Below are 27,771 nucleotides of genomic sequence, written 5' to 3'. Positions count from 1 at the left end.
AAAACAAAAGAACAAAAACAAAAAGTAGGATAAAAGAATCATTCACCATAGGTGAATAGTCCACAAATAAGACAAATCGTAAAGAATTATTGCAAGGACAATGGTACACCAATATTGGGGAATGTCTTTTCTGAACTAAATGAGATAGAAGCCATTGAGTCTAAGGGATTGATTATAAGAGGAAGAATCAAATGGAATTACTAATTCCAGTGGGTTACTTTTATTTTGAATTACCAGCAGATAGAAGAGCTCAGATGATTTAATTAGCCAAGGCATCACTGAATTTTTATTTCCTGCCCTTTATGTTCCTATTATGGCTTCTTAGCCTTTTTTTTTTTCTGATTTTAAGCACCATTGTATTATAGTAAATTGATTAAGCATCTCGTTGTGGCTTGCCAGTGAGAACTTTGAAGGCATGAAACATGTCATGTTGAGTGTCCTGTGCCTGACTCAAGACTGGGCATGAATTAGGTGTTCTGCAAAAATTGTCATGTGAATGAATAAATGAGTGTCCCTTTTGCCTGACCAATCATGCTTTCAACCCACTTCCTTGAGTACTCTTTAGACAGTCTGTTTATTCTTTCATGTCCTCTCAGTGAGAGTGAATTACCTCTGAAATCCAAGAAACATTCAAAAAAAAAAAAAAAAAAAAGGAAATACAAAGTCACAAGACTTTGATTCCCAAAAGGATTTCTCCACTAACACAAAGCGTTTCATGTGTGTGAGGAGAGAACCAAAATCAGTCTGGCACCTTAGTGACAATAATTGACAGGCTAACAAGCCATGCTTTGCCTGATAAATCGCAGAGGACTGGGTGTGTTTTCATACCCTGCCAGTTTTAAGCTTCTATCTGACAGCTGTCTGTCAAGCTACAGCAAGAAGAATGGGCCCCAGGGAGACCCAGTGCTGCTCCCGAAAGCCCGGCTGGATATGAAAACTGGCCTTGCTTTCGCTACGATGCCATCTTTTTCTCTGGGTCTGAAACCTGAGATATTTTCATTATCTCAATTTGTTAGAAAGGTGGGTCTCTGGGGTTTAGAGTCAGTTGCAGTGACAGGAACTTGCTTGTCCTTAAATTCTACTGCCTGGAGACAGCCTACTAAAGGAGATACAGATTTGAGAATCAGAGAGACAATTTTAGGTGTGTGAAAGTAAGCAAATATCAATGCATTCATGAGTCTGTCAATAAGAAGTGTGTATGACACTTGTTTCACAGAACTGTTGTGAGACTGGAGGTAACAAGACTGGAGTTTTGTTTGGCAATGTCTAGAGACGTTTTTGTCTGTCAGAACTGGTGCTGCTGGCATCTAGAAGGTAGAGACTAGAGATGCTGCTCAACATCCTACAATGCACAGGCCACTTCCTCATAAGAAAGAGGTGTCCAGCTCAAGCGTTATAGTGCTGAGGCTGAGAAACCCTGCTGGAGACCACTCCTGCTCTAGCCCTGTGCAGAAGCTCATGGGTTTACTTTCTAGAAAGTTTGCGGCCTTTTTCTCTTTAAATAAAGCCCTCTTTGGAAACCCACCAGCCAACCAGTGCTCCCCATTTAAAAAGGATTTGGGCTTTAATCTCTTAAAATTAGGTGAAACTAAGATTTAATTTTATATGTTCTGTAACAACTCTATTTTAGTGATTCAAAGAGCCATGGTATTCCTCAGATCTGAAACCTGTGCTATCTTCTTATGGTCTCACAAAATCCTCCGGAATATCTCCTCATACCAATGCTCATCCCTGGACACTCTCCATGGTGTGATGTGTGGGGTGTCTGCTCATGTGGGATCTGCTTTCTGGCTCCTCGCTTACTGTAATTATGGTGTCATTTTGTTGGAAGTGTTTACTCACCACTCTCAGTTTACTGGTCTCTTATGGGCTGAATTGCCAATCCCCCTGCAATTCATATGTTGGAGTCCTAACCCCTAATACCTCAGTATTTGGAGCCAGGGTCTTTCAAGACATAATTAAGTTAAAATGAGGTCAGATAGATGGGCCTTAATTAATATGATTGGTTTCTTTATAAGAAGAGGGGATTAGGACACAAACACAGAGAGAAGACCATGCGGAGACACAGGGAGAAGATCGCCATCTATAAGCAAAGGAGAGAGGCCTCAGAGGGAACCAACCCTGCTGACAGCTTGATCTCAGACTTCCAGCCTCCAGAACTGAGAGCCAATAGACTACTGTTGTTTAATCCACCCAATCTGTGCAACTTGGTTATGGCAGCCGTAGCAAATTAATACACCAGCCTTCATATTAAGTACACCATCCTCTAAGTGGAAGTAGGTGCATGTCTTCTGATTTATCCAGTCCTTCTTTTTACTTCTTCTGCATCCCTTTCTTTTTCTGTTCTTTCTTTCTTGTACTGGCCTGAGCTCTCCTTATACCACACTAGAAATCATGAAGGGAACTTTGAGGGAAGGCCTGTCCTTTCACCTTCCCTAGGTTTTCATCACTCCTGAAGTACACAGTGTTTTAATATAGTGGTATTCAATGTGTGGTCCCTGGGCCGGTAGCATCAGCGTCACCAGGGAACTTATTAAAAATGCAAATTCTCAGGCTCTCCCTCAGACCTACTGAATCAGAAACTCTAGGGATAAAGCTCAGAAATCTTCGTGTTTAAGACTTCCTGGGGATTCTTATGCATACTCAAATTTGAGACTCTAGTAATGGTGTCTCAAATTCTCAGAGAATTCTTTTTTTGTTCTCCACACAATCACTTCTGCCTACAAAGACTCTTCCATATCTGAATCTTGGAGATCCCCCCCAGAGTGACATATCTTCCTTTCATTCAAACATCCTTCAGCTGCTTTAACACAGGGAAATCAGCAGTAGGTTCAAAGATATGGTGGCAGAAAACTCAATTCTCTAATCATCCTTCCACCAAGATAGGAGCATTGGCTATTGCTTCTCCTGGAAGTTATTTTTCCAGTTATTTAAAGACAAGTAGAAATGTCTTTATCCCAAGTTGCAATGTTAAATATCCTTTTGTATTATCATCAGGCCAAATTTCTGTGGTTTCAGATGAAAGGAAGAGGGGTGGGGATCTTAGTCATTTTAGATAAACAGTAAGAACTTCAAATTGTAAAGCATTTCTTAGGTACAAAGCTCTTTTTACATCCTGAAACATTAGTTTTCTGGTCTGTAGAGTAATACAGATAAGTAGATAAGTAAAAGAGATAATGAACTCACAAGTTTATTTTAAAGCCTTATTAGCAAGCTAATAAACTAAAGCTAAAGCTAAGCTAAAGCTTGCCCATAAGGCTTTAAAACAAACTTATGAGTTTCATTCTCTATCTCCCAGATGGGAAACTGAGGCTCAGATAAGTCATATGACTCAAATGGTCAGTCCTGGAAAGAGATAACTTGGGCCGCATTCTCTCTAACTGATACTATCTGCTATGGTTTGGCTGTTTCTCAATCCAAATCTCATATTGAATTGTAGCTCCCATAATTCCCATGTGTTGTGGGAGGGACCCGGTGGGAGATAAAATTGAATCATGGGGGTGGTTTCCCCCATACTGTTCTTGTGGTAGTGAATAAGTCTCATGAGATCTGAGGGTTTCATTAGGGGCTTCGGCTTTTGCATTCTCCTCATTTATTCTTGCTGCCACCATGTAAGAAGTGCCTTTCACCTCTTACCATGACTCTGAGGCCTCCCCAACCATGTGGAAGTGTAAGTCCAATTCAGCCTCTTTTTCTTCCCAGTCTCAGGTATGTCTTTATCAGCAGGATGAACATGGACTAATACAGTAAATTGGTACCAGTAGAGTGGGGCATTGCTGAAAAGATACATGAAAATGTGGAAGCGACTTTGGAACTAGGTAACAGGTAGAGGTTGGAACAGTTTGAAGGGCTCAGAAGAAGACAGGAAAATGTGGGGGAAGTTTGGGACTTCCTAGAGACTTGTTGAATGGCTTTGACACAAATGCTAGTAGTGATATGGACAATAAGGTCCAGGGTGAGGTGGTCTCAGATGGAGATGAGGAACTTGTTGGGAGCTAGAGCAAAGAGGACACTGGTTATGTTTTAGCAAAGAAACTGCTGGCATTTTGCCTCTGCCCTAGAGATATGTGGAACTTTGAAATTGAGAGAGATAATTTAGGTATCTGGCAGAAGAAATTTCTAAGCAGCAAAACATTCAAGAGGTGACTTGGGTGCTGTTAAGGGCATTCAGTTTTAAAAGGGAAGCAGAGCATAACAGTTCAGAAAATTTGCAGCCTGACAATGTGATAGAAAATAAAAATCCATTTTTCCGAGAAGAAATTCAAGTCGGCTGCAGAAATTTGCATGAGTAACGTGGAGCCAAATGTTAATCCCCAAGACAATGGGGAAAATATCTCCAGGGAATGTCAGAACTCTTCATGGCAGCCCCTCCCATCACAGGCCTGGAGGCCTAGGAAAAAATGGTTGTGTGGGTTGGGCCCAGGTGTCTGCAGCCTAGCAACTTGGTACCCTGCATCCCAGACACTCCAGCCATGACTAAAAGGGGCCAAGGTACAGCTCAGACTGCTGCTTCAGAGGGTGGAAGCCCCAATTCTTGGCAGCTTCCACATGGTGTTGAGTCTGAGGGTACACAGAAATCAAGAACTGAGGTTTAGAACCTGCACCTAGATTTCAGAAGATGTGTGGATGCCCAGGTAAAAGTTTGCTGCAGGGGTGGGGCCCTCATGGAGAATCTCTGCTAGGGCAGTGCACAAGGGAAATGTGGGGTCAGAGCCCCCACACAGAGTCCATACTGGGACACTGCCTATTGGAGATGTGAGAAGAGGTCACTGTCCACACCCCTGAATGGTAGATCCACTGACAGCCTGCACTGTCAAAGTCGCAGGCTCTCAATGCCAGCCTGTGAAAGCACCCAGGAGGGGGATTATACCCTGCAAAGCCACAGGGGCAGAGCTGCCCGAACCATGGGAACTCACCTCTTGCATCAGCATGACCTGGATATGAGATCTGGAGTCAAAGAAGATCATTTTGGAGCTTTAGAATTTGACAGCCTGTTGGATTTCAGGCTTACATGGGCCCTGTAATGCCTTTGTTTTGGCCAGTTTCTCCCATTTGGAATGGCTGTATTTACCCAATACCTGTACCCTCATTTTATGTAGGAAGTAATAGCTTGCTTTGGATTTTACAGGCTCATAGGTGGAAGGGACTTGCCTTGTCTCAGATGAGACTTTGGACTGTGGACATTTGGGTTAATGCTGAAATGAGTTAAGACTTTTTTTTTTTTTTTTGAGATGGAGTCTCGCACTGTCGCCCAGGCTGGAGTGCAGTGGCGCGATCTCGGCTCACTGCATGCTCAGCTTCCTGGGTTCACGCCATTCTCCTACCTTAGCCTCCAGAGTAGCTGGGACTACAGGTGCCTGCTACCATGCCTGGCTAAGTTTTTTTTGTATTTTTTTGTAGAGACGGGGTTTCACCGTGTTGCCCAGGATGGTCTCGATCTCCTGACCTTGTGATTTGCCTGCCTTGGCCTCCCAAAGTGCTGGGATTACAGGCGTGAGCCACTGCGCCTGGCCTGAAATGAGTTAAGACTTTGAGGGAAGTATTGGGAAGGCATGATTGGTTTTGAAATGTAAGGACATGAGATTTGGAGGGGCTAGGGGCAGAATGCTATGGTTTGGCTCTGTGTCCCCACCCAAATCTCATCTTGAATTGTATTCCCATAATTCTCATGTATTGTAGGAGGGACCTGGTAGGAGGTAATTTGAATTATGGGGACAGTTTCCCCCATACTGTTCTTGTGGTAGTAAATAAGTCTCACGAGATCTGATGGTTATATCAGAGGTTTCCGCTTTTGCATCCTCCTCATTTTCTCTTGCCGCCATCATGTAAGAAGTGCCTTTCCCCTCCTGCCATGATTCTGAGGTCTCCCCAGCCAAAGAGAACTGTAAGTCCAATTAAATCTCTTTTTCTTCCCAGTCTCAGGTATGTCTTTATCAGCAGTGTGAAAACAGACTAATACACTATCATTAAAAAACCAAGACAAAGCCCATTTGCTTTGTTTTTAGTACTGAACAGGAACAGTCCTGCCATTCAGGAGTCTTACTGACATGTGCTTGGGAAATGAATTATGTTTCTTTCTTCTTCTAGCTATGGATTCATGGCCTCACTATATACAACTAAGCTGTGTATCCATGGCCTCACTATAAGTAACTAAAATGTACAGGCTCTGAGGGCCCTGCTTTCAATTCTTTTCTGTAAATTTACAGAGGAAAGAAGACAGAATTCTTACTCTAGCTAATTGGGACTAGAGCTGGCTGAGTTAAAAAAAAATGAGTTGTGACAAATGCAAACCATAAGTAGCATGGTACTGTCAGTGGTAGTGGGACTTTGGAGGGCTGGTGACAAACAGCTGCAGGATGCCCTGGAGATGAAAGTGCCTTTTCCTGAACTCACTGGTCGCCTACATAAAGGAGCCTCAGGAACTTCAGGGAAGGAGGTGGGACACAGTTCTCCACAAGTGGGACAGTTGTTTCTATATTTGAATATTGACCATTGTCTGATGCAAAAACTCTGGTTGACACTACAAATAATTTACAAATAATTACTGAAAAGGCAACAAGATACCTTCATGTAGAACACTTTGCAGGAAACTGGAAAGCCCTGCTGAAACTTCAGTGGAGTAGCAGAATGAGAGAGAGTGGTTCTTGTGTGTGCATGTGTGTGTGTGTGTGTGTATGTATATCAGATTGTCCTTGCAGAAACACAAATTTCTCAGAGCCATGGAAATAGAAATGGAATTTTCCTAGGTTCTCTTAAGGAGAAATGGATGCCAAGATTTAGGGTATAATTAGAATTTGTTAAAGTGTGTTCTTGGCAATCACCTATTTTGTAGGTATTTTATGTCTTTTTTTTTTTCACCCTCCACTTCAAGGTGAGAGTCAATTGTTTGCCATTTTTTAGCTTTACTTTAAATATTTTTAAAGAAGACATATGTTTTGTTGATATGATGAAATATGAGCAAAAAAGTCATGGCATATCTGAAAACCACATTAAGTTGGTATAGAGTCATGTTTTCTCCCCGGGAGTTCACCAAATATCTACAAAATGTGTTCACGGAGAAATGGGTTAGATTATCATTTGTGATTGACAATAATTTTCTCAATTCTATAAAATCGTATCTACCTCAATGAAGGCAATCTACCCTAAATGCCATATTGAGCTTATTTGCATAAAAAGCGCAAAAATCACCCAGAAAGCAAGAAGCATAGAGAAATAGAAAATATTCTAATGGGTAAAGATAAGAGATACAGAGGATCAGTACTGAACTTCAATATCCAATTCATAGGAATTCCGGAAGAGTGTAATAGAGAAAAGCAAAGGGAGAAAATTACGGAGGAAATAATAGAAGACAGTTTCTCAAGACTCAAGAATGACATAAATTTTTAATTTGAAAGAGGATCATTGAGAGCCATGTGGAATGAAGGGAGACATCTAGACACAGCAACAAGGGTAAGAGAAGTGACAAAATACCCGAGGAAGGAAAGTAAAACATAACTTAAAACAAATAAAAAGTACCTCATCTTTCTTACTAGCAGCAGCAGTCCTCCAGTTTCTGAAGAATTATTTGAAATTTAAAATGTGATGGCCTGTAAAATAAGAAATCAGGTATGACAAATTAATAATCAGGTGTCCTTTTCAGACACACAGGTAAGTACTCAGAAAGTTTATATCCTGGAGACTTTGCTGAGAATGTTCTCCAGAAAAACCAAACAAATAACTGAAAAAAAAGAAAAAAAAGATGGGAACAAGAATCAGTGGATCTATCTCAGGGACTCAATGAAAATAAAGTACATTTCTATGATAATGACATTGGGGATTGTCTCTAGATTCCCCACCCCTAAATGTGGGCAGGTATATTCCTTCTCTTAATGTGGGAAAGAGGAACAGTTAGGAAGTGAATGCCTCTAGATCTTCAGGGACTTCTTGAGTTCTGTGTTTAGTCAATTTCATACCAAGCAAATTGTACTATCTGAACTCTTGTGTGTTTTGTGAAAGTACACACAAATTGATATGGAGTATTTTTCATTTACCATAGAATAATGCAATCCTGTATTTTATGCGATTGCATTTTTTTGGACTCCAGTCATTGAGTAATGGTGTGTTTTCTGTGAATCCCAGAAAAGAAACATTATGTGCAATTCATGTGAAAAGCAAATGATTCAACAGTTTTTTAAACTTTTACTTTAGGATCAAGAGTACATGTGTGGGTTTCTTATATAAATAAACTCGTGTCACAGGAGTTTGTTGTACAGATTATTTCATTTGTTGTACTGATTATTTTGTACCCAATAGATTATTTTTTCTGATCCTCTCCCTCCTCCCAATCTCCACCCTCAGGTGGGCCCTTGTCTGTTGTTCCCCTCTTTGTGTCCATGTGTTCTCAAAATGATCCATATTCTTATTGGTAGCCTATTACTCCCTTACCACTGAAGCATAATTTTGACTTTGCTTCAAGAGCACCATGCCTTCCTGGTTGTCCCAGTACCTCGTAGCCACCCCTTCTCAGACTGCTTTGCTGTTTCCTTGTTGTTTCATTCTCTAAAATGATGGAAGATCCCGGACACAATTCTTATATGGCTTCTTTTCTCTATCTGTACTCATCACTCTATACTCACTCCCTGGGTGATTTCATCTCATCTCGTGGCTTTTGATACCATCTCAATACAGATTAATCTAAAATTAATATTTTCATTTCAGAATGTTCCCCAAATTTCAGACTTGTTTATCCAACTGTCTGCCTCTTGTTTGTTTGGTGGGCCTATTAGATAGCACCCTCTTGACACATCCAAAATGCAACTACAGAATCTTTCAGTAAATGACAACCTCATTCAACAAAGCTTTAAAATGTGCCGTCATTCCTGACTCTTTCTTCCACATCTCACATCTATTTCCTCAGCAAATCTTGCTAGCTGTACCCTCGAAAACTATCCAGGGTCTTAATGTTTCTTAGCATCTTCACTGCTATTACCCTCCAAGCCACTATCATCTCTTGCTGGAATTATCACAGCCTTCTCCTCACAGTTACCCTGTGTGTGCACTTTGCTTCTCATGTTCTATTCACAAGGCAACTGACGGAGGGATCCTCTTAAAAGGCAAACCAGATCTTGTTATGCTTAAAACCCTCCACCAGCTTCCTAATTCTCCCAGTGTAGCAGCCAAAACCATCTCCATGGCCAGCAAAACTTTACATGATCCCTTGAGGTGACCTCCATTGCCTCTCTGATCTTGTCTATTCCTCCCCCTCTCCTCTGTCCATTCCAGTGGATGCCTTGCTTTTCTTCAAGCATGCGAGGGAGGTATGCTCCCAGCTCTGAGGCTTTGTATTTCCTGCCTGGATTCTCTTTCCCTGAGTATGTCACCTCCCTACCTCCTTCCTGAACTGCCAGCAGCATCTGATAATTTATCACACTTTCTTTCTTTCTCTTGTAACTTCAAGTCACCACACTCTCTCGATTTTTCAACTCAGTCATTTTTGCTAGTACCTTCTCATGTATTTGAGTACTAAACATGTTCTATTTCATTCTATGCCCATTCCTACATGGTTTTGTCTATTACCATGGCTTTAAATACCATCTATATGTTGATGACTCCCAAATTTCTGTCCCTAGACCCAACTGGCACCCTGAATTCTAAAGTTCAAACAGACACTCAAATATTTACTCACCATATTCATTTTGATGATTAATAGGCATCCAAAATGGAGATCCTGTGTATTCCAACCCATACCTCCTTCTTTATGGTCATTCCTATTTGAGTTGATGGTAACCTCATTCTTCCATGAGCAATGGCCAGAAACCTTGAGTTACCCTTGGCTTTTTTTTTTTTTTTCTCTTTTACACCACATCCAAGCTGACAGCAAACTCCGTTGGCTCTACATCAAAATGCATCCAGAATTTGACCACTTGACATCTTCTCCACTGCCATTACTCTGCTCCATGCCATCATCAATGTTGCCTGGATCATGTAGGAGCCTCCTAACTGGTTTTGCCTTTTCTCTTGTCCCATGGAGTTCATTGGAGAATGAACAGCACCAGACTGATCCTGCTAAACCTTAGTTAGATCTTATCACTCCTCTACTCAAATCTTTTCAGCGATTTCCTCTCTAGCTCAGAGTATAAAACAAAGCCCTTATAATGATTTAAAAACACTTCCATGATTAGCCCACGATTATCTTTTGGATCTAAATTCCTACTCACTCTGTTCTTGCCACACTAACTTCTTTGCCATTTGCTTAAACACTCCAGGCATATAGTTCCACTCCAGGTGGTTTTCGCTACACTTGAGCTCTCTTTGCCTGGAGTGTTTTCCTCCAGGTATTCACATTGCTTCCTTCCTCACGTCCCTGAAGTCATTACTCAAAGATCACAATTCTGGTGGCATGTTATTGTACGTTATAATTCTCTCCCCTGTGGTTTCACTCTCCCTTTCATTTCTTTTCTTTTTTCTTTTTTTTTGAGACTGAGTTACTCTGTCACCCAGGCTGGAGTGCAGTGGTGCAATCTCGGCTCACTGCAACCTCCACCCTCCCAGGCTAAAGGGATTCTCCTGCCTCAGCCTCCCAAGTAGCTGAAATTACAGGCACCCACCACCACGCCTAGCTAATTTTTGCATTTTTAGTAGAGGCAAGGTTTCACTATGTTGGCCACACTGGTCTCGAACTCCTTGTCTCAAGTGATCTGCCTGCCCTAGCCTACCAATGTGCTGGGATTAAAGATGTGAACCACCGTGCCCGGCCTACTGCCTTTCATTTATTTTCTTCTTGCCTTACAACTCAGCACTATCCAACATTTGGTTCATTTTATCTACTTCTGTTGCTCATTGTCTCTCTTCCTTACTAGAATATAAACTTCAGGAAGGTGGAAATCGTGCCACTTTTGCTGTATCCCAGCATCTACAGCAGTGCCTGGCACATGATAGGGACTTCATAGGTATTTATTGGAAAATAAAAATGAAAAATGTGAGCTCTTCATTTCAAAAAAAGTATTTCCACTCATCCACAGGTCTAAGGAATAATTTAAAATTCTTATACTTTTAACAAAGAATTTACGTGTTTTTGCGACAACTTTGTTAAAGCCTATGCCTCCCTCTTGTTTCTTAGCAACATGAGAGCTGCAACTGGGTCTGTTTTGCTTACAACTGTCTAGGGTGAGGACTAAGTGAGGGAAGCAAAGTACTTGTTTTGGGCATAAAAATAAATTTGGGGTTGGCGGTGGGTAGAAGAACAAGCCCAAAGGACTCCATAATCAAGATAGATTATATATTTTAATGAAAGATTTTTAAAAAGTCAAAATTAATGCAAAAATCTGTGATAACATCATACCCAAATTTTGAGTAAAATTGGATCAGTATTACCAAATTCCTTCACCTCAAATTCCAATATGACTCTGTTTGGTGTTGATTGTATCCATTGGCACCTGATAATCATTTGTTGAATGAATAAATAAACCCAGCAGAGGTGCGGTAGGGTAAGAGGATATCTCTTGTGCTTTGGCTTTAATAACTAGAGCAACCAACACTGACTATGGCTCAGGCACTGATCAAAGTGTCACACACATATGACAACTTATGTAAGCCCTCCCCAAACCCTATAAATAGTTATTATTATTAGCATCCCCATTTACAGATACAGAAACTGAGGTCCAGAGAGACAAAACAACTTGTGTGAGTTCATACACTAGTAAGTGGCAGAGCTAGGCTTGATAGTAGCATTGTCAGGTCTTCTATGGATAGGAAACCTGATGGGTCTGCAAGACACAAGGAGACATTCCAGGAAAAGGGAATCTAAGCAAATTCCTTTTAACATTATACAGCAAGTTTGTACAGACACCAAAATGAATCATGAAAACATAGGAAAAAGCAGATGTCACGATCCACACACTAGGCTGGAGAAACTAATGTGGAATTATTTTATGAAGCATGTCAAACATATGGAAGAAATTACAAAGTAGGGCCATTATAGTTGTTTTGCTTTTTAAGTTCCATTGGCTTCAAGAGCCAAGGTATAGTATAGAAAAAGAAAAAAATGAAGGAAAGGAAATTATCCTATCCTCTGTAGTAGCAGACAGAGGTTGCTCTGATTTTTTTTTTTTTTCATTATAAACTTTAAACCAGGGGTTCTCAACCCCCTGGACCATGGACCAATATTGGTCCATGGCCTGTTAAGAACTGGGCCACACAGCCCAGCAGTGGTGAGCAGTGAGTGAGCAGTGGGTGAGTGAGCTTCATCAATATTTACTTCATCTATATCTATATTTACTGTATCTATATTACTATATTTATATCTATATACACTTGATCTATATCTGTATTTACAGCTGCTCCCCATCACTCATATTACCGCCTGAGCTCTGCCTCCTGTCAGATCAGCTGTGGCATTAGATTCTCGTAAGAGTGTGAGCCTTATTGTAAACTGTGCATGTGAGGGTTCTAGGTTGCACACTCCTTATGAGAATCTAATGCCTGATGATTTGTCACTGTCTCTCATCACCCCCAGATGGGACCATTTAGTTGCAGGAAAATAGGCTCAGGACTCCCACTGATTCTACATTATGGTGAGTTGTATAATTCTTTCATTGTATATTACAATGTAATAATAATAGAAATAACGTGCACAATAAATATAATGTGCTTGAATCAATCCAAAACCATCCCCCCTGAAATGGTCAGTGGAAAAACAGTCTTCCATAAAACCAGTCCCTGGTGCCAAAAAAGTTGGGGACCGCTGCCTTAAGCCATCTTTCCCAGTGAGAAATTATTTATGGTATCCTTAGGAGAATTCAAGCACCTCACTATGCTCTAAATGGTTTTGCATATAAATGGTGAGATCACAGGTGGAGATCACTTGCTAGAGATTATTTACCAGTCTATTCATAGCAAATGCCATTGACTTTAGCCACACTAATTTAGAATTTATGCTACAGGGGTTCTGTTGAGGTTTATTATCCTATAGAAGAATTACCATTCAAAATGTGTAAGCAAGTTTTTAGGAAGTAACATTAGCATATTTAATCTAATATAATCTCTATACCCTTATCAGAGCATGGCCTCCCTTGCTGTGCGTGAAATAGTTTTATTGCATTTCTTGAATGTTGGGTGATAACAGATATAACAGATAATAGATGTAAGTCTTACAGAAACACATTAAGGATAAACAAATGTGGGAGGACTTTCCTATTTGAAGTCTATATCTTGAAACAAGTGGCAAAATACTTGAGTAGTCACATCAATTTGAATTCCAGGCCTTCAGCAAAAGCTTTTGATTCCCCTTTCCTGACCCTTCCCAAACCTTGCCTGCAGATGTATATTCAACTTGGACCCTGAAGCCACAGGCTCACCCTCCTGGGTGCCAAAACTATCCACACTGGCAGTTCCACCTATGTGTTTGCACTAGAAAAAAATAAGAAAATAGAAAAGTAAAATAATAATAAGAAAATAAAAGAAAATGTATCCAACCTTGGTCTCCAAGTGCAAGTTTGTATTTTAATCTAACTTGTTTTAAGATGTGTTAAAATAAAGTCAGATTTTCTTTACTCCGCTTTTATTTTTACATGAATTTCTGGGACCCTTTGGGAGCCCAAGGGGATTGACACACTGCTTAGTGGTTTTCACAAGACTCTGTGGGTGCTTACCCACCAGCACCAATTTTTTGCCATGTGTTCTTGGGAAGTGAAAGTCAGATTTGTTGATTTTTGCTAGATGCAGGGAATGATTCTTGTCTAGAGTCACTAAAAGCTCCCGTGGAAATAGACACATTTTAAAGCAATGATTTCAAAAGAGGAACATAGGCCCAAAGTGCCATTTTTCAATGTAAGATGTAAACTAACTTAGTATCTCTCAACAGCAAAATAAGATTCAGGGAATGCTGAGACCGGGTTTCTTTGATATTTCTTCAACTAAGCATATGGCTCTAAGAAAAAGCAAGAGATTTATAATAGCGGTTCTGTTAGGCAATATCAAAATAGATTGCAGTCCTAAGTTACAGGCTGTAAGAGGGCTGAGGCAAACTTGCTAAAATCACTCTGCTATAAATTAGTTGTGTGGCCTTGGGCAAGACGTTTATCTTTTCTGGGACTTGGAGTTTTGTGGGGTTTTTCTTCCCTCTATAATTTTTTTCTCACATTTATGTAAGATGAAATTAATAAGTTCTCAGATATAATTTCATTTATCCATTTGCTGAACAAATAAATGTATATTGATCATCTACTTTGGGACCATGCTATGACCAGGTCCTGATAATTCAGTGACAACTAGGACCAAGCTAGGGTTTAGAATTTAGTGAGGAAAGACATACATTAATCAAACATCATTTGAAAGGAAAGTTATAAATGTAATAACTTCAAAGGAGGAAAATGCTTTGAGCTATGAAAGCACCTATTAATAAAATGGGAAACTGAGCGAGTCTACCATGGGTGTTATATTTTGTGCAAGGGATAATTTAGGAAAAATAAAGTGTTTATGATCATATTTTTTCACTCAAAAATAGCTTTACTAAATTTCATAGAACAAAATTTATGTTCTTACTTCATAATAGGGAGGAAAAATGTTTTAGTAGCATATATGAGAACTGAACTGCCTATAGGTAAAAATACAATTTCATTAGGAAAAACTAAGCTCTCAAAGCCTACGTATAGATGAGAGAGAAAATGGGGCACATTTCTTCACAGCACTGAAGATGTAGGATAAGGAGAGGCAATGTCTGGAGCGGAGTGGCCAAGATGACAGTTGGTGAAGCAATGTGAGATGTGCCGCTCTTATGATCCTTTAGGCATTAGGGCTACTAAATCCCACAAATCAAGGCTGTATGTCTTTGGGCTTTGACAAAAGTATAGCATTGGCTTTGAGGTAAAGTTCAATAAAATTTCTGTGGGGAAGTGGGTCCAGAAAAACGTCTGAATTATACTATAATTCAAATTATATGGTCGGGCGTGGTGGCTCACGCCTGTAATCTCTGCATTTTAGGAAGTAGAGGCGAGTGAATCACCTGAGGTCAGGAGTTTGAGACCAGCCTGACCAACATGGTGAAACCCCATCTCTATTAAATACAAAAAGATTAGCTGGGAGTGGTGCTGCGTGCCTGTAATCCCAGCTACTTGGGAGGCTGAGGCAGGAGAATTGCTTGAACCTGGGAGGCGGAGGTTGCAGTGAGCCAAGAATGCACCATTGCACTACAGCCTGGCCAACAAGAGCGAAACTCCATCTCAAACAAATAAAAATAAATAAATAAATAAATAAATAAATAAATAAAATGCTATATTAAGTAGAAGAGTGCTAAAGAGAAAATCAACCCTGGTTTTTAACTACTGAAATGGTATCTGGTCTCTCTGATGCTTGTATTCACGTCCTCTCAGCTTCGCTTCAATGTGGACTTCAACACACCTCATGACAATAGTATTTTCTCTTATGTGTACATTTCTTTTTACAGGTTGAGGACTACTCACTTGTCAAACATTTGTTTGTACCTAGAAGTGAGCAGATGAACACCTTGGGGCATCCCTTAGGGAATGTGGGAACAGATGAATAAATTCCCAAGCTGATCCTCAGGTGAACAATTCTAAGAGGCAATAATAAGCTTTTCATAAGGCCTCCAGCAAGACCAAGTGTTCATTATCCATAGCAGTGACGTACTAAAAAATTAGATTTTCCCTTTTTCGTGATTCTTTCCATTCCTTCTCTCCTGCTCCTTGGAATTACTCCTCAAATTGACTATCTACAGACAAGTCCTTATCTCAGGATTTGCTTTGGGGAGAAAGCCAAAGTATGACAAAAAATAAAATCTGTGCATTATTTGGAAGAAAGCAACCTGGATGCAGCTTTCTATCTTTTGACCTCTGAATTTGTTAAGTCTTTTGGAATTCACAAGGTGATGTCATATTATTATTGCATTTCATCCTTGAAATTATCCTGAGTAAGAATTATTATTATCCTCACTGTAGAGATGGAGAAACTAAGCCTCAAAGTGAGAAAGTGACAAGTGACTTGCTCAATGGCACGTGGAAGTTGCCTACATAGACCTAAGATTAGGAAATCCATTCAATAAAACCTTCATGACATGCCTATTATGTTCCAGGCCCTGATCTAGCCACAGATGCTCTCTCTTCCCCTCTTCCCCCTGGACTCTCTCTCTTTATGTCGTAGGTTCTTTTCTTTCATTGGGCTGCCCTAGACCATGTCCAGAAAAAAAGGGGCACACTGGCTTCAGAAGTCTCCAGCCCCTGGAAGGACTAATTGTTAGGACACTCAGGGTGCCATCTTCCCAGTGATGCTTCTGCCCTCAGAGGGCCAGAGACCCAATTTCTTCTTCCTTTACCTCAGGGGTGGCTTTGCCTCTGCCTTGATTTTACTCTTTGAGGCATGCTCAGGCTGACAGCCTAGGATCAACAATTCTAAAAGACTCCTCATCAAAAAGGTTGTCTTGGTAGCTTTTCTTTTCTAATTCCTCTGGTTGGTAAGTGTTAAAATGTTGTGATTGAAATTAGATGATGGAATTTATCTCAAGGCTGTGTAGATCATGGTTCACTCCTAACTGTTTTGTTTTTGTTTTTTTTTGTGGGGGATGGAGTTTCACTCCTGTTGCCCAGGCTGGAGTGCAATGGCGTGATCTTGGCTCACTGCAACCTCTGCCTCCCGGGTTCATGCAGTTTTCCTGCCTCAGCCTCCCGAGTAGCTGGGATTATAGGCCTAATTGTTTTGAAGTGTGTTGACTCTACTGTAGGTTATGAATGAATATTAAGTTATTCTTCAACCACAGACAGGGAACAACCAAGTACAAATGGTCTAATTCCTAAAAATGAACCATAAATGTGGCATAAAATTTAAGTAAATTGATCCTGATTTGGATCAATAATACTGAACTGCCAGCTGGCAAACTAATATGTATGCCCTTTTTCAGAAATGAGAAATAAGAAGGATGAAAATCAAACCACTGGCAAGGGCATGGTGGCCCATGCCTGTAAGCCCAGCACTTTGGAAGGCTGAGGTGGGCAAATCACTTGAGGTCAGGAGTTCCAGACCGCCCTGACCAACGTAGTGAAACCCTGTCTCTACTAAAAATACAAAAATTAGCCAGGCATAGTGGCATGCACCTGTAGTTCCAGCTACTCAGGAGGCTGAGGCAGGAGAATCACTTGAACCCCAGAGGCGGAGGTTGCAGTGAGCCGAGACCACGCCACTGCACTCTGGCCTGAGCAACAGAGCAAGACTCTGTAAAAAAAAAAGCAAAAAACAAAAAACAAAACAACAACAACAACAACAAAAAACCCGAAACTCTGGAGCTTCTGTAGTTCATAAATTCTTCACTTTAATATCTTACTTCTTAACATCTCCATACAGTACTTAACAATTTTACATGGTACAAGTTTTGTATATAATAGCAAAGGGAAATAAATGATTATACATATAAAACATCGTGTATCTATATATAACTCTATATAATTACATATAAATACATATCTCTTTATATAAAAGTACTTATGTCTAACCATATGTGTAGAATTATACACATACATATATACACACAGATGTCTTACCTGGACTCCCTTGAAAATTGAGCTTGAGACAAGAGTTAAATGCTAATGTTTCATTGGGAAAAGAATCCCAAGATGACTAGAGTAAGGGAAAGGAAAAGGAGGCAGAGAAAAGTGGGAGGCAAATACAAGACAGTGTGTTACCATGCTGACCATGGCTTCACAAAGATCCACAAAGAGACACAGTCATGCCATCATCAGCTGCATCCCTGCTTGGCCTGTGTGGCATTGTTTGTACAAATGGTGTGGCAAAACTCTGCATCTAAACAGCCATCTAGGGGAAGAAGTGAGATGACACTGGTATGCCACCTCTATTCTATCTTCTGCTTGCTGTGGGTGAAAGTTTGCCCCCTGGAAGTTGTCTCCCCAACACTTAAGAAGTTGAATTACTTTGTCCTTTGGCAGCTTTGGGGAGAATTACTTTGTCCTTTGGCAGCTTTGGGGAAGCCAGATCCTACTCCATGTGGTGTGTATTTCTGGAATCTAAGTTTGGAAGTGATTGGAGGAACCAGGGACTCCAGAAATGTTGCTTATTTGGCCTCAGGTATAAAACCATGCAGCAGTCTCAAACATAGGGGTCAGGTCAGTGGCTGAGATGGAGGAAGTTGCTGAGAGTCTGAGAAGTAGGTGAGATCAAGAGAATATATAGGACTATAAGGTGTGTTTGACACAACACAAGTGTATGTATCTAGACACAGCAATAACTATAGTATCAACATAATATACATTTTTAAATTTCTGCGTTAATGGTGAAGAAAGAGCTGTATATAAGCTTGTATAGAATAGAATACAAAATATATCAAGCTTTAGAATTTGTTTTTGTTATTACTGAGATCCAAGTAAAAGCCTAAATACAGAATAATAAAGACATATTTAGAAGACCTGGTTTAGGAAGCTAACGAAAGCTATCTTTACCTCCCTATTTTTGCCCTTGGGTTAACCACTTGCAGTAAAATCATGGTTTCCTGGAAATAGACAGAATGGTCTTCCCCAAAATGCCAAGAATAAAATGCCTAGGATGAGATTTCTTCCCAGAGCAGAAGAAATAGATCTTTGGATTTCAAAGAGCTTCCCTCCAGGTTGCCTAGAGAATAAACAAAAAGAACCAAGGAGCCAACCACGCAAGTGAAGAAGCTGAATCAATAAACTTAAAATCCAGAAAACTGCAATGTAGGTAATAGACTTTTGGTATACAAGACCAAGAGTTGTGAATACTTAATTATAAATATATTTTCCAGATGCTATAGGAAGAGATCTATGTAGGAAAAAGTTTGCATTCTGGAAACTAAAACTGTAAGACATCAAAATACAATTGTTAGACCAATATACCTATAAACAGAAATTTAATACGTGATCAAATGTCAAAAGTAAGTTGATTTTAAAAATAAAGGGCAATTAGGTTTGGGGTGGAGTTCTGGAAGTACCCAGCCAAGTTTCATATGGAGAATGGAAGAATGCAAACTCTTGAAATGCAAAAGGTTTGGGGAGATAAAAGTACTTTTTTAGAAGTCTTTTTTTTTTTTTTTGAGACGGAGTCTTTAATTGTGTGTTTGGTACTCAAGAATGCTGCGATCACTGTTTTTATTTATTGATGTCAGTCCTAGTACAGGAATTTGGACAGCCAGTTTAAGATAGATAGAGGTTGCCCCATGGAAATGAAACCTCTACAGTCTGGAGTTCCAGACTGGTGGCCTATGGGGTAAATCATGCCTACAGGTGTTTTTCAAAGTGTTTTAAAAATCAGGAAATATTACATAAAATTTCAGGCTTCTTTAAAAAAATTTAAGATCTGGCCATTCTATGCACTCAGTCCTTCAGGGAAACCATTGGCTGGAGTTGAGTAGCCCGAGTGCCTGTAATACAATGCTCTCCAGTGACCTTATTCTCACCACTCTTTTATATTGAATCAAATCCATTCAATCATTCTTGTCTCCTGTAGGCAATTGATGTTGTGACTGCTCTCCTACCCAAACAACCGTCCTTCTTAAAATCACCCCAGAGAAATGTCATCTTTTAACTGCTTGTTAGTGTTTGTCAACTTTGGTTCCACCATTCTGAGTGGTTTTATTTCGTTCTAATTATATGTTCTTCATTGCGGTGTCTGGCCATATCTCTAACTCAGTTTCTGACACAGGTGTCATAGATTGGTGTTTTGTCTGTGCTTTCTTGGGACACATCCCACCCACTCCAACTTGGGGTTTGGTTTCTCTTTTCTGCCCTGGTACTGAAAGCTAACTCTAGTTTCACATGTTGAGGCATTTGATACTGTCCTGGGTCCATCCAACTGACTGAATATGACTCGCTTCCTACCATCAATGTGCCTATGGTTAATTGGTTGCATGAATAGCTCCAACTTTCCATGCCTCCATATATGCCCACATCCCTTGGTAGTGAGTACCTTCCCACACTGACTCTGAGTTTGACCTTGTATCTTGCTTTGGCCAATATGACCTTAACAAATTGACCCAAATGCAGGCTTTAAAATGTACTCGTCCTTTTTCACTTCCCCTCTTGGCTCTGGTTGCCTTGAAATCATGCTTAAGTTAGGTTAAGAACATGCTTGGGCTTGCCTGTGCAAGGAAAATGAAAGATCTGTACAAGTGAGGCAACCTTATATCAGCCTGCAGTCAGCTCACTTTCATGTTAATGAGTTTGGCCAAGATCAGCAATCACCTACACAACCTGCAACTCACTGCCCGAATGAGCCCAGATGAGATCAGAATTGTCATGTTGACCTGTAGAATAGCAAAAAACAATAAATGCCTATTGTTCTAAGCCATTCCATTTTGTAGTAGGTGTGTTGTATAGCAATATCTGATACAGTGTCCCAATTAGTGAGATTTTGGTTATATTTATGACATAACTTTCTCATGAGAAATGAGCCTATTGGAAGAGCTTGTGCAGTTACACACTTAACAATATGCCAAAAATAATTCTCGTTATATTTTGAAGTCACCCAGAAGAAAAAGAACAGAAAATAATTGAAGGGTTGCTTTGGGGTAGGTTGTTTAGATTCTGGAGAATGTAAACATGGCTCATCTAAAAACTGAACATATTCTGGGGACATTCAAACCCAATGTTTGTGTTGTAAGTGGCGTTCCAAACCCATTTCCACAAAGGTAAGAAGGATTGTGGGCTGGCATACAGAAAATATTTCCAACAAACCATTGAATGTCCTGTTACTTCGAGGTCTTTATGTAGAAATGCAAATGGATATAAGTGCATTGGGGGACCTCAGAAGGTTTGGCAGTGCATTTTAGATGCTTATCTGAGCCACACGAGTTAGGAATCTGGGATGGAAATCTCCTAAGAATAACCATTCTCACGAAATTTCCAATCCCTCTTGTTTTTGGCAGAATTTAAAATTCCGTGGAAATGGCTCATGTCACAAGACTTCTGTGTGGTGCTGGCCAGCACCAGGAAGGAGAGCAGCCCAGGAAAGGAAAACCAAACCAATGTGGCTGCATGTTTTCACGCCTTTGAAAAGGTTTGGGTTTGGCTCAAATGAAGAAAAAGCACTTGGGGTTTTTATTTTGTGCCAGCTTTTTCAAATACCATTTACCTGACTCATGAAGCTTTGAACATCAGGAAGAAACAAGGGAGTGAATAAATTTTCAATATTCTTGAGGTTCAAACCTACTTGGAACAGGACTCCTTGCTGGGAGAAAGAACAGAATACCATTGGAGCAAGATGTGTTCATCCCCTCCCTTGCTGGGGGTCACAGTGACAATGCAATTTGTTTATCAGTCAACTCATTATGTACCAGTAATAGAGGTGAGATCAAGGTGTACAAGACTTAGTTTTTCCCTTTAGATAGATCACATGAGTAACAGGGACTAACCTGGATTATCCTGTCATTTCCAGAATTCCTCTGCAATTTTATTGTTTTTTTGTTTGTTTATTTTTGTTTTTGTTTTGTTTTGTGTTTTTGAGATGGAGTTTTGCTCTTGTTGCCCAGGCTAGAGTGTGGTGGTGCAATCTCAGCTCACTGCAACCTCCGCCTCCTGGGTTCAAGAGATTATCCTGCCTCAGCCCCCCGAGTAGCTGGGATTACAGGCCCGCGCCACCATACCTGGCTAATTTTTTGTATTTTTAGTAGAGACAGGGTTTTACCACGTTGGCCAGGCTGGTCTTGAACTCCTGATCTCAGGTGATCCACCGACCTCAGCCTCCCAAAGTGCTGGGATGATAAGCTTGAGCCACTGCACCTGGCCCTGCTTTGGGATTTTAGAATCCAGTAATGCACATTATTTGTGTTTTTGAGAATAATTTTGCCATTTCACTCATCTCACTATTGCATATGCTAACTCCATGGCCTGTAATGTTCTACCACCTGTCATCTGCTTGGAAAACTCCAGTTTCTCTCCCAAGTCCAGTTAAGACTCATCCTTAATCTTGCCAAATGGAATTAACTCCTCCCTCATCTTTGCTACTTCCCTACTTTGTACATATTTATATTATTGCATTTAACACACAACATTGCATTCTTAACACAGTGCCTGGGGCATAGTAGATGGTGGATAAATAGAGATGGATTGCGCAATACACCACTATAAAAATTTTCCCTTTCTGTAACACGGAGGCCCTCAATCAACATTAGCCTCATCCTTATCTCTCAACCAAATACTAATCTACCATTTGTCATTCCCGACATGACTGTTGTCTCAGCAGCTTCCACACACTTTCTCTGTCCTTCAAGTCCCTCTGTCAGCCTTCTCATGTACAAATATAAAAGGTCAGCAAATGCTTGTGGAATAGTACTTTTCCATCAGTTGGCCCAATTCTAAGGTGCTAATTTAAAGCGATCTTAACTTCCGGACACTAGCACCATTTATAGCGCTGCATTATTTAATGTCTTATGTTATGGTAATATTTGGATTTACAATACAGAAACTCTTTCCCATGAAGTTATAACAGGAGAAGGATAATTTGATTTAGTTTCTTTTTCAGGTTGCCAGTGACTGAGTACTTCAGATTATAGTGTGAGATAGTACTGATGAGGCAAAGGTCAGGGGTTCACATCTCTGTCTGGTCCACGTCATATTATTATTTTTCAATTCTCTTTCCATTCCTCTCAATCTCAGCCAAATTTCTTACAAATTAGGGCAATTGAGTAAAGGGGTATCCAGAAAACAAGGCACAAGAAGGGCCTAGTAAAAACTTATTACTGGAAAAAAGCAGCTGACAGTTTATGTGCTATTGCTGTGTGTGTGTATATGTGTGTGTGTGTGTGTGTGTGCACATGAATGTGTGCCCATGGGAGGGTCATTTTTTGCATGTGCACAAAAATAAGTGTCTATTTCTCATATGATCTGAAAAGTATTCATTATTTCAGTCAGATGGAAGGATTATGTTACTTGAACACTGGTATTTAATGTACATTATCACATTTATTACCATATCAAAACCAGATGTTTAAAATTGGGGCTAGAAATTCCATCATACAGATTGTGTTACTTCAGGACTACCCCACTACCTAATGTTCAGCTGTATTTTGTTATGGCTTTAATAGAGCAATAATGTGTTTCCACAAGTCTTAGTCTGGTATTAGATGACATGTGGGCTAAATTTGGTGGGTTCAGCAGACTGGTAGGGGGTTATACAAACCAGAGCAACAATAAGCAAATATGTGAAAAATTACTGCTAATAGTCAAGGCCTCTCCCTCTCTCTCTGTTGCTCTCACTTTTGCTGTCTCTCCTTTTCTCTTCTCTTCTCTTTTATTCACTTTTCACTCCTTAAGATTTGTTGTCGTTTTTACTGTCTCCAAATGTCCCTTAAACTTCTTCCAGAGGCAGAATCTACCTCTAATTACTAACTTTCTTATCTCAGCAAAAACTATTTAAAACTTTCCTCTTATTTGACTTTTTTACATGGCTTCTATACTAATAAAACAAGCATGCTCAGAAAACTGATAACATTTCTGATTTTAAAAATTATAATCAATGCAGTTTAGATAAGGTAAGATAAAAAATAAAAGCCTATGTGGAACGCAGCCAACGATTCATCTGTTTGCATTAATAGGTTCCAGCAATGGTACTACAGGCACGGAAAGCCAAGCCGGTTTGCCACTGCACTTAGCAAGCACATGAGCTTAAAAATAAACTTTTGACAATGCAGATCTCTTTGTCCTTTCAGGAATGGAAAACATTATGTACTTCAAAGCATACTAAGCCTGATTTGAAAATATAGTTGGGATATTGTTACTGTAGCAATTGGGAGGGTCTTTAGCCTGCACACAGTACGTGGATGCTTCGTGTGTAAATGCTTGAGCCACAAACTTGTGAGAATAAGTGACGCTGGCAACTTCGATATGCTCATTCATAAGGAAGAAACTTCTGTCTTTTAAATTCTCTGGAACAACTGGGATATAGTTCCTCATTTTAATCAGGGAATTTCTTCCTGAACCAGACTGTAAAAACAGAGGATTTGAGTAGCATATTTCACTTGCATACAGCAGTGTTTGTTCATTTTGAGTGTTTTTGTACAGGAAACTGATCTACAGGGTAACATTCACACACAAAAAGGAAACAGTATGGGACGATGGCTTGTTAGTACAAGTGACTCTGTTTTGGAAATTACGGACAAGAAACCTTGGAGGAAGAACGGCATTAAAGATCAAAAGCATGATGACTCCTGATGAAAACATCACCAAATGATGAACCCACGAGCAAAAAGGAATTTCTACTGTGAGTATCTTTGCAATAATCAAGTACCTTGTTTGTTTTGAAATTTTCTAGAGTAGGCTGAGTAGATTTCCAAGCAAGTATTTGATGTAAGGAGTCTTCATTATATAAAAGTCTATAATTAAACTCATTGGGTGGTTCCAACAGAGGGTTAGTTGCTGGAATTTTTTCCATGACCTTGCAACACTGAAATAAATTGCACATTAATTCGAGCATGTTTTATACAACAGGCATGTTACATCAGGCTTTTATTTGTGATGTATTACTTCTGGCAATGTAAAAATTGATCAACATGTGTATCTATAAATTCCATTGCATTTAGATTCTGGTAATTTATGTTTACTTTGGTTTCATGCTGTGGTTAGTCCTGTCATCAATTTGTTCATATACGGATTTACACATATTATTTGTAGTTTACTTAGAATATTAGTTATTTCCTGAGGGAATCTTATGTGTATAGTGGGAAAAAGGTGGCTTAGAATCTTGGAAATGGGGAAGAAAAGGTATGATAGTTTAAACTAAATCTTGAGAACTAAGACCTAAGTTCTTTTTACATTTCCATAGTTTATTTAGCAAGTAGTCGTATTTGCAATTATTTAGCTGTCTTTATATAAGACTTCTCACCTCACGAGAATACTGTTGTGGTCTTAGAAATGTGAATAAAACTCATCAAAGTATAATCCTATGTACATATTAAATGTAGCAAAGTCCATCTTTAGTGCCTGTCATATAGTATGTACTAAATAAATATTTTTTGAATGCTGAATAAATGCTGGTGTTGGGTAATAGGACACGTTTCCTGTTTGTACAGTAATCATTTTAAAGCAGGGTTTAATTTTATGAATTTATCTTTGAGTGTGATTGAATTCTATTTAACAAGAACTATATAATAATGGCATTACATTGTGTCACTTCTTTTCCATAAGGAATTTTCTCAAAAATGAAATTTCTGGTTAATTGCTATTCTTCATTGTTTTTCTCTTGAAATACAGAAGAGTTTGTTCCACATATTATTTGGAAGGGTATCACTAAGTTTGGGGACCAAGTCACTGTATATATATATATATATATATATATATATATATATATATATGCTTATTTCCAATTAGTATGTAATGTTCAGGCTCTGTTTTGTGGCATTGGGACTTGGAATCAGCACTTCTGGGGCCCCCTTTGCTGAGGGTTGATGGGTTGCACAAGACACTGGCCAAGTCCTCATGGGATGAAGACTACTTTTTAGGTTTAAGGAGCATGAACTACTTTTTAGGTTTAAGGAGCATGAAAATAAACTCAGAGGTGAAGATGAGAGATCAAAAGGCTCTTGGAGTTAAATTGAGTAGCTCTTGGAGTCAAATTTCTAGAGTGGCAGAAGAGAAACAAGAGGTATGGAGAGAGCTGGAGAGGTTAGGTCAAGCTACAGATGCCATCTCCATCTTATCTTGTGCCAGCTAACACTGTTCTAGTACTCTAATTTCTTCTCATATCACTTAGTATAGACATGTGCTAAACTGAACACATGTCCTTCTGCTGCCACAAGTAGGAAACAAAAATGCTGTATATGTGATTTGATTGCATCTGATTAGAAGTAGTGGTGAAATCCTTTGGGTAGAAACTGACCTCAACTTCAACTAAGCAACGGTTATTATTAAGGTAAACTACTTTTGGATAATCATCTATAGCATTGGATATAAGCTTAATGTTGGATAAGCTTATATTATATAAATGTATATAACATCATTAGATAAATTTAAATTATCCCATCAACAGTTCTGTTCAGTCTATTACAGTAAATTAATCCAGGCAAATTGCAAATCTTTCGGATGCAATTCTAATTAAAACAAGGCATTCTACAGGAATAGCTTGGAAGTTCTTTTAAGAATTAGGAAGTTGGTTGATAATCTACATGAACACTTTTTCAGGCTAAAAGCATCTGGATTTATTATGCAAAATTCTGGGACCTTGATCAAGAAATGACGCAATATTACAGAAGTCCTAAGTCTTTTTTTTTTTTTTTTTTTTTTTTTTTTAAGGAAAAGGAAGCCATCTGATTATAATTTGAAAGCCAAGTAAGGTATGGTAGAATGATTATGATTTTGAGGATTATCTTCAAAAGGAAAACTGTAGGTTTAGATCCTCCCACAAGCAGGATCAGGATGTAGTTATTGATGACAAATGATAACTTTAGTTTTTATGGCATGCTATATTTTTTTCTGGTTACTTGTTTGACATCAAAATATCTATAACTAGAGCCATCTAAAAATTTGTTGTTCCAGGAGGAATGAGTTTCCTGCCACTAGTGAAATGTAGATGAGGGGGCTCAGCAAGGAGGAAAAAGCAAGTATTTTCAGTCAGACAAATTAGTGATGGAATTCCAGACCTCCTACTTATAAACAGAGTGACTTTGGGCAAGTTACCTAACTACCAAGACTGTGGTTCCCCATATATAAAACAGGATTAATAGTTCTTCCCTCCTGTACTTTTTGTGAAGATTAAATGAGATAATTAATGTCAACTTTTTGGTAGATAGTAAGCATGTGATAAGATGGTTAAATGACATGGGCTTCAGAGACCTTTCTAACTTTGAGGTCCTAGAAATTCTAGTTGTTTAAAGTAACCTAAATTCCTCCATTGTGCTCAATACTATTCAAAGTTGCAACTCAATAGAAATATCTATTCTCCACCTAGTAGATTTCTAATAGAAAGTTGTAAAGCAAATCTACATGTGCAGTAAAAACATGAGTAAGGCAATCAGAATGAGTGATTTTTTTTTTAAAGAAAGTAATGTGTTCTTTTTGCTTTAGATGTTTTAGATGTGTAGGTGATCTAAATCAATTTGATTTGCCATTCTATAGTCCTTGATGATTAAGAGAGTGGAAACACCAGATTGACCATTGCTAATTGATTTTCCCTTTCATCTTTGGAATATAACCATGTCTAATCGTCTTAGAAAAGCCACTGTAGCCAACAAAGTCATTCTCAGAAGAAATGATTTTTTTTTGAAAGTTTAAGGGCTGAAACTGTTCATCTTTAAAATGTATCCTATAGTAGCTTTCTATGGTGTCTGCAAAAATCACTATTAGGTGGGGAGTGTATTTTGATGATTCAGTTTATTGTGTCGATTTGTTCCAAACACATATGCAAAGCACTTGGGCAGAACCACCATTTTTATACTACTACTTAAACTGGCTTAAGCGATGCTTACACATCACAGATATGAAATAACAATCTAGCTGTTAGATTTGCTATCTGGAAAATTACTGTATTTGTGAGAGTGTCAGCAGCAGCTATTAAAGAAAATAATATCTTGCATAGATATAGTGCCATTTTCTTTACAAAACCATTTACATATATATATCGTTTCATTTTATCTCACTTTGAAGTGGAGAGAGAAGCTATGTTTACTTCATTTGCTGCATAATGTGAATAATAAGCCCAGAAATTAAGCAGAGTTGTCCAATGAAAACGGATATGGAGTAATGAGACTTTGCATCTAGTATAATTTGTTTAATAGTCTTATGGCCATCTCTGATTTTTATCCGGAAATATATGATTCACCTCCTTCTC

This window comes from Nomascus leucogenys, chromosome 5 (genome assembly GCF_006542625.1).
Source record: "Nomascus leucogenys isolate Asia chromosome 5, Asia_NLE_v1, whole genome shotgun sequence".
NCBI classification, from domain to species: Eukaryota; Metazoa; Chordata; class Mammalia; order Primates; family Hylobatidae; genus Nomascus; species Nomascus leucogenys.
The sequence above is the reverse complement of the archived record's forward strand: the minus strand, read 5'-3'. Positions refer to the sequence as shown.